Raw genomic sequence first — 14,800 nt, forward strand, 5'->3', positions numbered from 1 at the left:
CACTACTCATGATCTTGAGCTAGGAGTAGTAGTATTTGCTCTAAAGATCTGGAGACACTACCTGTATGGTACGTGTAACAACGTAAATTTTCAAAATAATTTTTCTCATTTTTAAATCATATTTTCAATCATCAAAACAATAACAACAAACTGTATCCAAAGTCATCATAACAAACAAATCCCAGAATCTCAAAAACATAGTCTCTATAAGTGTGTACGGATCATGCCGGCGCCTTCCCACGGTCCTCGGTAGTACCTGAAACACATAACACTACAACTGTAAGCATAAATGCTTAGTGAGTTCCCCAAATACCACATATGACACATACGCCTTTCCCGGCCATAACCCTGTAGGATCTTCCGATCCATGTGTCTCAGGGGACTTCCGTCCCGAATTCCGGTAGACCTTCCGGTCCTACCCGTGTGGACCTTCCGGTCCGTAACCTCTTGACCTTCCGGTCCTTATCATACATAACATACATAACTCATATAGCACACACATATCACATAACCACATATAGCACATACATCTCATAGCATACAAGACCTTCCGGTCACACATAGGTACCCTTCCAGGTACAGTATAGTGAGAAGACTCACCTCAATGAAGTCGGATAAACTCTCGTGCTCAACATCCCGACCTAGCCTCCTCCTATTATTCAAATAACATTCCCGATCAATATTCTATCATAGTCTCATCGCTACAGATTGGGTAGAAGGCCATTCTACCCTTCCCTGAACTCTCTTGAATCAGTCTTGACCAGAACCCTAAGGTCAACGAAAGTCAATGGTCAAACCTTGACCGACTCGTCGAGTGCACATGGGCGACTCGGCGAGTCCATGCGGGTTCTCTGAATCCTTCTAGCCTCTCTTGGCTCGTCGAGTCATCGACCCACTCGATGGGTTCCACCTGTCATGAATCGCGGGGCAACCCCGACTCGACTCGTCGAGTCCACTTATAGACTCGGCGAGTTGCTTCCATGTTCTTACTCAAATGACCTTCTAAGGTCAGATCTGCTTCCCTAACTATCAGATCTACCCTTCAAGTGCTCAAAAGTCACGTAAAGGTGCAACCTTTACGTGCATGCAACCCACATCGAGACATAAATGGAGAAATAACTCTAAGGATGGCAACCTAGTCTCCAATCCTTCATGAACAAGCATAAAGCAGAAAGAGGACGGTTCTCTGGACCTCTATGGGTCCAGATCTGAGGTCTAACCCAGCAAGGAACCATGAGCTCAACTTTTCACGCCTTAAAAGGTTAAAGAAAACCCTCAATCATAGATCTTAACCCAAAACAGAAAGGAAGTTCGATTTGATACCTCAATAGTGTAGATCTGAACTTGAAAACCCTGGATCCACAGCTCCCTTGACCTCCTCTTGTTGGAAACCACTTTTCCTTTGCTAAAGCACTCAAGAAATGGTGAATTAGCCTTCCTCTTGCACTACAAGCTTTCTCTCTGCTCTCTAGGGTTTCTCAGGGGTGCATTGGCCGCAAATGGAGGCTATAAAGGCCTTTAAATAGGGCACAGACCCCGAGAATTAGAGTTTCCAAATACAGCGCGGACTCGCCGAGTCCACGCATCGACTCGTCGAGTCCTTCATTAAATCTGGCAAGAAATGCGCGGTCCTACTCGGCGAGTCTGAGCGCCTACTCGCCGAGTCCCTCTCTAAAATTCAAGATAAATACTTAAAATAAGATACCTGGGAATCCGGATGTTACAATTCTCCCCCACTAGAATCAGACTTCGCCCTCGAAGTCTTGCTCCGCAAACAACTCTGGATGCTGCTCCCGCATCTCCAACTCCGGCTCCCAAGTCAGCTCGGATCCTCTCCGATGTTGCCACTGGACCTGCACCAGAGGCACTTCCTTGTTCCTCAGAACCTTGATCTTCCGATCCCGGATCGCGATTGGTCTCTCAGCATAATTCAGGCTCGCATCCACCTGAATATCCTCCAGCGGTACCACCGCCGACTCGTCAACTATACACTTCCTCAACTGAGACACGTGAAAGGTATCATGAATCTGGCTCAGCTCCTCAGGTAACTCCAACCGATAAGCTACCTTACCCACCTTCGCAGTCACCCTGAATGGACCGATGTACCGGGGCCCCAGCTTGCCCCTCTTCCTGAATCGGATCACTCCTTTCCAAGGAGATACTTTCAAGAGTACGAAGTCTCCCACCTGGAACTCAAGCTCGGATCGTCGTCTATCCGCATAACTCTTCTGACGACTCTGAGCCGTCAATAACCGCTGTCTAACCTGGTGTATCTGCTCTGTCGTCTGAAGCACTATCTCGGTGCTACCCATCACACGCTGCCCTACCTCTCCCCAGCAAATGGGAGTCCGACACCTCCTCCCATACAACAGCTCGAAGGGAGGCATACCGATACTCGAATGGTGGCTGTTGTTGTAGGAAAACTCAGCCAACGGCAAGTATGTGTCCCAACTTCCTCCGAAGTCCAACACACATGCTCGAAGCATGTCCTCGAGTGTCTGAATCATCCGCTCACTCTGTCCGTCCGTCTGTGGGTGGTAGGCGGTACTGAAATGCAACCTCATACCCAACTCCTCGTGGAACTTCTTCCAGAACCTGGAAGTGAAACGTACATCTCGATCTGACACAATCGATATCGGCACCCCATGCCGCGATACCACCTCCCTCAATACAATTCTGCCAGCCTCTCAGCAGAAGAGCTCTCACTGATAGCAAGAAAATGCGCGCTCTTCGTCATCCGATCGACGATCACCCAAATTGCATCGACACCCCTCGCGGTCCTCGGCAATGTGGTGACGAAATCCATGGAAATCTGTTCCCACTTCCACTGAGGAACCTGAAGCGGCTGCAACTTGCCATGCAGACGCTGGTGCTCGGCCTTAACCCTGCGACAGGTCAAGCACCTCTCAACAAACCATGCTACATCCCTCTTCATACAGGGCCACCAATAGTCCTTCTTCAGGTCTAAATACATCTTAGTGGCCCCGAGATGGATCGAGAACCTCGATCGGTGCGCCTCCTCCATCAAAGTGGTGCACGTCCCGCCTGCATACGGCACCCAAATCCGACCCTGAAATGTCATAAGCCCATGACTATCGGTAACAAACTCAGGTACCTGCCCAATCACCCGCTCTCTCTTGCGGTTCTCCGGTCTCACGGCCTCTGCCTGGGCCTCCCGAATGGTGTCCAACATCGGAGTCATCCCTGTCAATCGCATACAAGTGTCTCGAATCGGGGCACCCTCCGCCCTACGACTCAGCGCATCAGCTACAACATTAGCTTTGCCCGGGTGGTACAGGATCTCACAATCGTAATCATTTACCACGTCCAACCATCTCCTCTGGTGTATATTCAGATTGGGCTGATCCATCAAATACTTCAAGCTCTTATGGTCCGTGTATATGGTACACCGAACCCCATACAAATAGTGACGCCAGATCTTGAGGGCGAACACCACTGCCCCCAATTCCAGATCGTGGGTGGGATACCTAGTCTCATGAGGCTTCATCTGCCTGGATGCATACGCTATCACATGCCCCCTCTGCATAAGTACTGCACCCAACCCCGATATCGATGCGTCACAATACACCACAAAATCCTCCATCCCTTCTGGGAGGGCTAACACAGGGGCTTCGCATAACTTCTGGCGAAGTGTCTCAAACGAGGTCTGCTGCTCCGGACCCCATGAAAAAGCAACACCCTTCCAGGTCAACCTGGTGAGAGGCACGACGATCTTGGAGAAATCTCTGATAAATCTCCGATAGTAGCCGGCCAAACCTAAAAAGCTCCTGATCTCGGTGGGTGATCTCGGCACCTCCCACCTCATAACCGCCTCAATTTTGGCCGGATCGACCAAAATCCCATCCTGGTTAACATGATGTCCCCAGAACTGGACCTCCCATAACCAGAACTCGCACTTGGAGAATTTGGCATAAAACCTCTCCGTCCTCAATACCCCGAGGATCTCTCTCAGATGTTCCTCATGCTGCTCTCTAGATCTCGAATACACCAGTATATCATCAAGTGTTCTTCATACCATCAAGCAATCATCATCCAATCTCCTTAAAACCCAACCGAAAACACCTTGATCCTCTTGGTTTCACCAAGAACACCAAGAACATCACTTGATTCATCAAGTGGCCGAAAACTCCAGGCTGACCGAAAACTCTTATCAGCCTCACGAATTCCTTCTAACACTCCTATTTTGTAAGTGAATCTTACATATTAGGCTGTTTCCTTATCACACTTGCCATTATATTCACTAACTATATACATATAATTTGCATGAAATGCTATTAGGACTCGGTTTTGTTACGGGATCTTACTTGTGGAATTAAAACTACCATTTCGAATCTTCACTTGAATACTCACATAAGGTGAGTTCATACCCCTATGTTTTTACCATTTTTAAATGCTTTAAGGGGGAGAATACAAGTAGAACACAAAATATTTTTGTTAACAATCACCTGCGATTACAAACCATTTTAAGACACTAATGCTTTTATAAACATATTAAACTATTATTAAACTGTTTTCAAACTCTTAAATTTTTGCTTTTATCAAACCATATTCATATATATCTTTATGTATAATTAGGATTTAACAGACTTAGGACTATTGCTCTTGCCTTGACTCATGTTCCTTGTTTGGTTGTGGGCTTAGGGTAGGATCACCGGTACGACTATCAGTTAAACCTTAATTGTGCATGCCTAGTATATATATGAGTATTAAACTTATTTCAATAACATTGTCAATCATTTTCAGTACAAACATAACATTTGAAAACTATAATAGGTATAGTTTTGAGATCCATTCACACAATTATCTAGTTCAATAATACAATACATGAATCAATACATAAGTACAAACTACTTTTCATTACAAGTACATTATTCATTTGCAAGAACAAGAAAACATATACAAACTATACGTAAACGAGTTAACACTAGAATGTGAGATACTACTTTAGGGTACTTAGTAATATCCTTGCTAAGTCATGTCTTATAACCAGAGTCTCTTGGAGGGAGAACGTGAATTTGTGTATAGATCTATACGGGACAGACAATCCCACACCTTGACTGTTAGCTACAGTTGGGACCGGCAGGTCTACGAGTGACAAATGCCATAACTTTTCGACGCCTGAAGAACGTCGTGTAGAATACTAGTCAATTTAGCATGGCTATAATCTCATTCACATTAAACCTTAACTAAACATTTAAGTTTACAAAACAAACATTGCTTCAGTGGTTTTACTTTAAGTAATAAGACTACCTATCATTATTTTCAAGAACGATTACACTATAGAGTTCATACAAGTGCAATATACTATTTTCTATCAAAGAGAACATACATTTATGGGAAAACACACTGACACTATTTCAGAGTACATTAACATACAAACATTTCGGTCTTAAGGCCTAAGACTGCTTTTCATTTAATAGAGAAAATATGGGATTTTCTGGGGAACATACTATCATTTTCATGGAACAAACACAAATTTCAAATACTAAATACTTATGAAATCACCAACTTAAATGTTGATTCTCTATTTTCAAAATAACTTGTATTCTCAAGGAACTAGTAGACAGGTACCCTCACCCAGGTTTTTGAGAAGACGGAGCTTATTCAAGACTCTGCTTTTATTTTGCTATATATTTTTGGTGTCTTATAAAAAATACACAGAACACACATGTATTAACTATTTTAAATGCAATGGATGTTGTTGCTTGTTTTACTATTATGAAATTGTTATGATACTGTACATGACGTCCTCCGCCCCCGAACGTTTCCGTTGTTCCGGTTTGGAGGTGTGACAATGGCTAACTCCTCTTCAAAATGAACATTGAGCATAACAAGGCGTTCCACGAATCTTTTCATTCTCAACATGTGGTTGCACACATATTCTCCCTCTTTCATCTTGCAAGCCGTGAGGGACTTGACCACTTCATACTTCTCTTGACGAGCTCTCTTGTGGTACTTTTCCACAAGGTCATTGTTCATCTCATAGGGTTAATAGTCCTTATAGAACCTTTGCAACTCAGGAGCCTTTGTAGCGACCATGATGCAAGTAACTTTTTGCATCATCGTAGTGTTTCTTGTAGGAGGCTAGATGTTCGGGAGTAGATTTGGCTTCATCGATTTCAACGAGTTTTTCTTCAAGGACATATTCTTTGCCTTCGAATTGAAGAGCCATCTTGATGTTACACATCCAATCATTGTATTTGGTGCTATCCAAGGTCACCTTAGACACGATAGAGAGTAGGGAGAAACCTGAGTGATGTGTAGACGACGAAGGAGCAGAAGCATCACCAGGAGTAGACAAGTATAAAGAAAAAGAAATAGTTTTAGTTAGCTGACAATAATACTTAATGTTTAAACCATAATAAATAATTAAGGCTTAGATCCAATATAACAATTCACAACTAAGAAGAGAGATGTCGTAATCTTATTGTGAATTTATAAAGGTAGGTAAAAGCAATTTACCAATTTCGAACGATAAATTCCTAGATCTTTTAAGATTCATTGAATCTATCAATGGCATGTTTAATCTCAAATTATGTTCTACTATTTGTGACTGCGATACCGAGGATCACAAACAAGATGTAAATAACCATAAAAATATGCTTGATACTCTCGGTGTCATTTATCATCTCATATTAATGTGCTGGTTAACTACACGCGCTCCATTAATCAATGATAATTTTCGAGATGCCAATTACTCTTTAAAATCACTATTAGTGTGCCAGTTAACCACACGCGCTCCACTAACTACTATAAAACATAATGTGCAATTTATGGATTAGCATACTCTTCACATTTTTTCCTAAAGTAACTAAGAGTGAGATTTTATAAAATGGTTTAGTTACTTTATATCATTATACTTATTAATGAAGTTATTGTCCTATCAGATCCGTTCTGATAAAGACCCTCCACCAAACAAGGAAGCGATGGGTGAGAGTGGGCACCCATTCAACTGCCGTTTATAGGTAGTTTCCTTATGCCCCTTATAGTTCAGCTTCGTGAATGAGGCATACTAGCGATCTGACTAACTTAATATTATACATATAGTAATTAACTTTTAATATTATATATATATAAGATGTATTTTAAAACTTTTCAAAATACTAGGTTTAAATTAAATTTTCGAAATTAAGGGATTAATTTAATTTAAAATAAAACAATTGTGTTTTTAATCTTTATCTTTTAATTAATCAAATAATTAAATGTAATTAAAACATAAGGATAATTCACAAATTCAAGATAAGAATATCTGATTACAAAGATAATTATTCAGTTTTATTCAAATTAAAAACATTATCTAAAGTAATTATCCTAATCAATTTATGAATTAAGCAAAAACAAGTTTAGTTGTTCTGAGGGTCCACCATGTCGTGGCAGACAATTGCCACGTCGTGGTCGAATGGAAAAAGACGTGGAATCGACGATCACCACGTCATGGCAAAAGAACACCACGACGTGGTGTCGCAACAAAATGACGATTATGTTTCCTCCAATTAGTGTTTTTCTCAAGTTCAAGCAATGTACATTCAGTTGTTAGACAACTATACGCTCTGATACCACCGATGGGTTTACATGCAATAACATGGATAAATCCTTATACACTTAAGGGTACATGCAACCTATTAGATCTAGTCATAACTCTATTGTAGTAACATTCTATTGGACAACATGAACCCTATAACCCTAGGTAATTTCGAAAATCATAGAAGAAAACATACATCTTGATTGTTATGGTAAACAATCAAACAATCCTTATTGTAGTTGCTTAGGAACTAGCACAAGAAATCTTGTGCCTCTGATGGTTCACACCCAACCCTAGCAACAAGGAGGCTTAAGAGAGAGGAGAGGGGATGATGGAATTTTCGGTTATCTCTTGTAAAGGAGGAGTGGCCGAAAATCCAAGGCCAATTGTTCCTTTTATAGTGTAACTTGGAAACCCTAGATAACCCTAATTTGAATAAAATAATATTAATTCAAATTGATAATTATCCATATTCCTATTTATCTACAAGGAATATTCACTCTAAAATCATCCACCCCTTCCAAGGAAGGTTTTGGAACCTCTCTTGTTTAACTAATGAACAATTGCACTTTAACCTTGCACTTTTAATTAATCCAATTAATCCCAAAATTAATTCTAATTAATTTGTGACTAATTCTTAATTAAATATTACTATTTCTAATTAATATATTATTTTCATAACATATTAATAAATTAATTTATTTCTATTTATTAATCATATATGTGCTGAGACTTCGGTAAGTTTCCAAGTGTCACATCCCTGGCCGGCGGCGAAAATGCTAGGCTGTGCGACGTTAGTATGTTGGGATTCCAGGCCAAAGATATACGTTGATAAATACACAAGATGTATTAAACAACATAGCTATTTATTTATTAAATAAAATATGTTACATAATTGTTCATGGTACAAGTAATCAAAGTACAAAAGTAAAGCACATAGACTATGGGCTACATCATCATGGTTATCTCCTCCTTCAGACAGGTTCATTCTCCTGAGAATACATGTGGTTTGAGAGGTCAATATAATGTTGGTGATTCAAGAGGTTTATGATTTTTAAAGCGTAGTGTTTTATTTTTTCTTGTTTATCCTAAATTGGCTTTCTCAAATTTTTGTGTATTATCACTACTTTCTTAGGTTGGTTCCTATTAGTAGTCTATGATAGCTAGTTTTAGTTTAACAAATATACGATGAGTTCCTATAACTGAGTTATGATTGTTGTTCCCGAAAATTCATGACACTTCATCGGACGTCGTTGTGCTTGCAGTGACATAAGAACATGGTTTGGCATGCGGAATTAAAGTTTGCACAATGAACATGGTGATTTGGGTGTTCAAGAGATGTATTGATTGTATATGGTGTTACACAAAAAGGATCTAGATCTAGACTACATAAATAACACACACTTACACACTCACTTTTACATCTCTCAAACACACCTCTACAAGTGGACTAAACCCACCTTATATAGAGGTGTTTACATGTCTCTCTCTCACTCTCTATCTCTCATGAGTCAAAAGGATAATACACCACATGCAAGTGGGTTTTACAAAAGTCAAACATTACAAAGTCATTCATGGAAAACTTTTCACCCCAACATTCTCCCCCTCAAAGTTAGGAATGAACGACCCACTTCAATTCTTCCAAAATCAAGCAACTACGCGATCCGAGCCTCAAAGGTGACACATGTCGAAACGAACTTCAATCTTCAATTCTTCCATGATTCTTCAATTTGGGCTCTAGGACGTGAGACCATACAAACCAAGCATCAACGAATGATCACGAGCTTCTCAAACTCCAAATTGATCACCAAAAGTTGAGCATAAAGCACACCCCAAAAATCTTCAATAAAACCAAACCCATTTCGAAGACATCACTTCCGAACTTCCAATTTCATCATTTCGTAAGCTTCAAAAATTAAGATCACTTCGGTCTTCAAATCTGCGTAATATGAAAAATTCAAGTTCGAATTTCCATATAAAACTTCTCCCCCTTTTTATAATCGAAATTTGATTATAAAACTCCCAAGGAAAAAGAACGTGCTCTATTCGGAATTTTTTGTGTCAAAACTCCCCCTTAACATGTGGCATAAACATTGTGCTTCAATCCGGAAAATCCAAAAAATAATCAATTTTTAGCTTCGTTCACGGATCGCCTTTGACAAAATTTCTCAAAATTGGGTAGAAATTGTCAATATCAAAATTCTGCAGTGACCCGGTGCGCCTAAAACAGCAAAATATGCAAAACTCTCCCCCTTTTCCAAAGTTGGATAGAAAGCGTCAATTTGCACAAACTGTAGGGGCTTGAAATGCATTTTCTTCAATTTTCAGCAAAAACAGTCCTTTTTCGAATTTGGGTATGAACCGCCAAACATTCGAAGCCTCAGGGACTATTTTCGAAAATTCTACCATTGTGCACCAAACATACGAAGAGTTGACCCAAACATTCGAAATTTCAGAAAATATTCGAATTTGGGTGAAAAGTGTCAAACATTCGAAACTTCAATTAATTGATGAGGTTGCCAAATATTCGAAAGTGCAGGGACTGAATTCGAAAATTTGCCATTTTTCTTTAAATCATTCGAAACTTTGATCAAACATACGAAGGGTTTAATCTTTATCAAATAGTCGAAATTATAAGGACCATATTCGAAAATTTGCTTTTCTTTAACAATTCACACGAAAATTCAACATTTCGAACGAAATCCTTTCTACCCCTTCGTACGAAATTTCATCCCTTCCTACGAAATTTTCCCCAAACACACGAATTTGAAGGCATTCGAAGCCTCTTAATGAACAGTAACCTTTAGTCATCCAACCTCTGAATCGAATTTACTCACTTCGTACATTCAACCCAAAATCAATTTTTCGTTCTTACTGTTCTTCGTTTTCAACAGGGATACTTCGAATCGATCTGTAACGCCTGTGTTTCTGGGCTTGTCATTAATGTTGATATAGTAGTCTAGATTAACCTTTGTAACCCGTTTTGAAATAATAGAAGTGTATTATTTGAGTATTATGTGTTTTGTGCTTAACTGTGTGACTTAATAGAATTAAGTATGAAAATAAGCGTCAAAATGAAATCTTAGATAAAGCCGATATCTATGGATAATGTTGTAGTAGTTGAAACGAGGTTTCCGAATATATAAAGAATGCCGAAATCCGAGTTATAACGAAGAAGTTATGATTTGTCGAAGTTTCGCGACACAACCGGCACGACGCTGAATGACGTAAAATATGAATTTACGATAGAGCGATATCCAGACTTAGTAATCTAAACGAAAGTCGTAGAATAAGTTAAACCGAGAGCGTGCATAAAAAGAACACCCAAATCTGACTTCGTATGAGGAAGTTATGATTTTCCGAAGTTTCGACTTAGCAGTGTGCAGCCCGAATACTCGATTTGAGATCGAGCGGTTTTTAGCCAAAACAATCTAAACGAGAATCGAAGATCTCGTCGATAGTAGTCCAACGGTAAAAAGACAGACGAAAACGGACGTCAGATGAAGAAGTTATGAATTTATAACGGAGTTTTCCTGTCCCGGCCTACTAAAAATAATATAATAAGAATATAATAAAAATAAATTCAAAATTAGCCGACGGAGTCTAAACGAGAGTTGTAGAGCATAATCTCACCTACGCGTGGATATAAAGAACGTCGAAAACGGAGCTCGTATGCGAAAGTTATGAATTTTTGAAGTTCGGGGCGTGAACCCCAAGGCTGTGTCAGTTCACGAGGTGAGCATTAGTGACTCACGAGGTGAACAGATGATGGACGTCTTCCAGGGCAAGTGGCCATGACGAACGCAATGACGTATCGAGCTCACGAGATGAATATTAGAAACTCACGAGGTGAGTCAGTTCACGAGGTGAATATTAGAAACTCACGAGGTGAACTCAGAAAATTCACCCTATAAATAGAAATCGAGGGTCAGCCGAGTTTGGTTGCTCATCTCTTACTCTCCCACTCCCGATACTCTCTCTAAGCCCTATTTTAACCCCCCGAAGCCCCGGTATCATCCAGACACCCGAAGCGAGTCCCGAAGCCCCGAAGATCCCGAGAAGTGCAATTCCCGAGCCGAAGCTCTGCCAGCGAGAAGCCAATTTTTGTGAAGATCTTCCAGATCTACCAAAGAATACTACTTCTACAAGCCGTAGTGCTGTCCGATCATCTTCTGATCAAGTGAGTGTGTAGTTACTTTCTTCTAACGCATAATTATGAAGTATTTTATATGAAATACGTGTTATGTGTATATTTTGTTGTTATATGTGTGAATGTATATTCACTTTCTTCTATCTCATAGATATGATTTCTTCTCTATGGAATATGTGTTATGTGTGTGTGCCTCATCTGTTATGTGGAATATGTATTGAATGAACATGCTATACAGGTTTTAAACTATGTATAAAAATATATATTTTTATATACTAATATGTTGGGTAGAACATGGGTAGATAGTTGATGTGTGATAAACAGATGAGAGGCCTCGATGTTGTTGTTGATCTAGTCATCTAGCGGAGTATGGATGACGACCATGGACTCTTTCTAGACAGTCCAGTGGAACGCTAGCAGGCTCATAACCTGTAGGTGTTGTGAACGATGTGTTCACCGGTGTACTCTATCCCCCTCATGGTTGCCTTTAGGATATCTATTGTTGAGGAAACCCCTTGCAGTAATGTCCGTCCCGATGAAAAATCCTAGATTTGGTCCCTTGAGATAGATGTTGTTTTAGGGACGTAAAGTGAGGATAACGGGAATGGGTAATCGGGTTATTGTTGGTTGGTGAAATTAAATATAATTATTTATTGTGGGTTGAAAACCCTATATGCTCACCAGGCTCCCAAGCCTGACCCACTCAGTTTTGTTTATATTACAGGTAGTGGCGCGAGAGCATAAGTTGGATGATTTAATCAAGATGTTTTGATTTTAGACCTGTTGTTATATGTAACTGTTGTAAGGTCTATACTGTGTTGTTTATGCTTTTGGTCTGTTTATCGGAACATGACATCCCGAATATTGTTATATAATGAAAATGCATCTCTTGATGAAATGCTTTGATAAATTCTATTTTATCATGTTTTGTTTTGGGAACAAATTCCGCAACCCTTTTTAATCAATGGATTACTCTGATTTTATAAAACAAAGCATAAACAAATCGGTCTTTTCTGGCCGAGATTTTGGGGATGTCACAGTTGGTATCAGAGCATTAGTTTAAGCGAACTAGGAATTTGTAGGATTTCTAGACTTAAACTTAGAATGCTAAGCGATGATTTTGAGATGCGAGCACTAGTTTATTTTAGGAAAGATGCCTAAAATGCTTTTATGTGCTAAATGCTATATGTTGCCATATATGATATTATTTGTTCGGATCTATGGTCTGTTGCCGACCGAATCTGGAAACCTTATGTGTTTAGGATTCTAAGCGTGTGACGACGGTATTAGAACTAGCATGTAAACGTTTCGGAGTGATATGGAAGATCGTAATATCTATCGCGAACGAAGATCTAAATTTCACCTTATTCGGTGTATAGATCAAGAATGGCAAGAACAAGAAGCGGAGTTGGAAACGCGAATGATAACAGAAATCAACAGCCTCAACCGCCTGTGATTGAGCAAGCACCTGTTGTAGCTGCTGCACCAGAACCAATCACCATGGCTGGAGTGCAAGCCATGATTCGGGCTATGTTAGCCGAACAAAGGGAAGAAATGCGACAGATGTTGCATGGAAATAGGGACGAACCTATCATACCCATTGAGGAACCCGAACTGATCCCCGAGCGATCAGAGGAAGGGAACAATAGTCGCATTGTGAGTCAAGTTGGGACTCAAGAAGAACGAAGGAATGACCCGGAAAGGGGAAACAACAAGGACAGGCGCATGTATAAGAATTTCTTGGGCGCCAAGCCGCCAAGTCTTTCTGGAAGCCCAAAGCCTGTTGAAATTATGGATTGGATCTCCAAAATGGAGATGGTATTTGAAAGTTGCGACTGTAGCAACAAACAGAAGACTGTCTTTGCAGTTAGACAACTGAAGACCGGAGTCTTGAGCTGGTGGAAGTTGTTGGCAGATACTATGCCACGAGGAGAAGCCCTGAAAATGTCATGGGAGGAGTTCTTGGAACAGCTAAGGGTGCAGTATTGTTCAGAGATAGATCTGATTGATCTGAACAATGAGTTCCAAAACTTGAAGAAGGGGAGAATGAGCATAGACGACTATGCTACTGCATTCACTGAGAAAATGAAGTTATTTCCGTACCTAGTGCCAACGGAACTCTCCAAGATTTAGAGGTTTGCTAATGGACTGCCTGCCGACTTTGGCCCGACAGCCAAGATGGCAGCCACTCTGAAAACAGCTGTTCGAGCAGCTAAGAATGTGGAGGCCCAGCAGAAGGAAAAGGGTCTGGAAAGAATAGAGGTTGGTGAGAAAAGGAAGTTCGATGGACCTTCAGGGTCCAACAAGAAAAGTAAATTCTCGAAATCTGGTTCGAGAGGAGGAGGAGGCGAAGCGAAATGGTGCGACAAATGTAAGAAGAAGCATCATGGAAAATGTGAGGTAGTGGCCACATGTTTTAAATGTGGAAAGCCAGGGCACTATGCCAATGAATGCACTCTCACCAAGAAAGTTTGCTATGGTTGTGGTGAGGAGGGACACATGTCTAGGGACTGCCCGAAAAAGAAGGAGGCAGCAAGACCCAACATTCCACCAAAGCCGAAGGCGAGAGCCTTCCAGATGACACTGGAAGCTGCTAAAGAAGAAGCTGATGTCGCTTCAGGTACCTTTCTTTCAAACGAATTGCCTGCCCAAATTTTATTTGATTCTGGAGCCAACTACTCCTTTATTTCGCATGAATTTGGTAGAAAACTAGCTTTGCTTGTTGATAGACTAGATAATGCTTTATTAGTCAAAGTTGCCAGTGGCAAGTTTGTACCTGTTAGCCATCGTATGAAAAACATCTTAATCGACCTGAATGGGAATAAGTTCCACGAGGAATTATTGCCTATCGAACTTAATGGTTTCGACATCGTGCTGGGAATGGATTGGCTTAGCGCCAACGATGCCGAGATTTTATGCAAGAAGAAGATAGTAAAAGTAAACCCGCCAGGGAAAGAGTCATTTGTGGTGTATGGGGACAAATGCAGAGTAAATTCTGGAATCATTTCGCTAATGAAAGACAGAAAGTGTTTGGCCAAAGGATGTACATTATATTTGGCATTCGTGATCGATGCTAAGAAGGAGAAAAAGGAGATGCAGAGCATTCC

The sequence above is a fragment of the Lactuca virosa genome, chromosome 2 (assembly GCF_052849685.1).
Source record: "Lactuca virosa cultivar CGN04683 chromosome 2, Lactuca_virosa_CGN04683_v6, whole genome shotgun sequence".
Classification (NCBI taxonomy): Eukaryota; Viridiplantae; Streptophyta; class Magnoliopsida; order Asterales; family Asteraceae; genus Lactuca; species Lactuca virosa.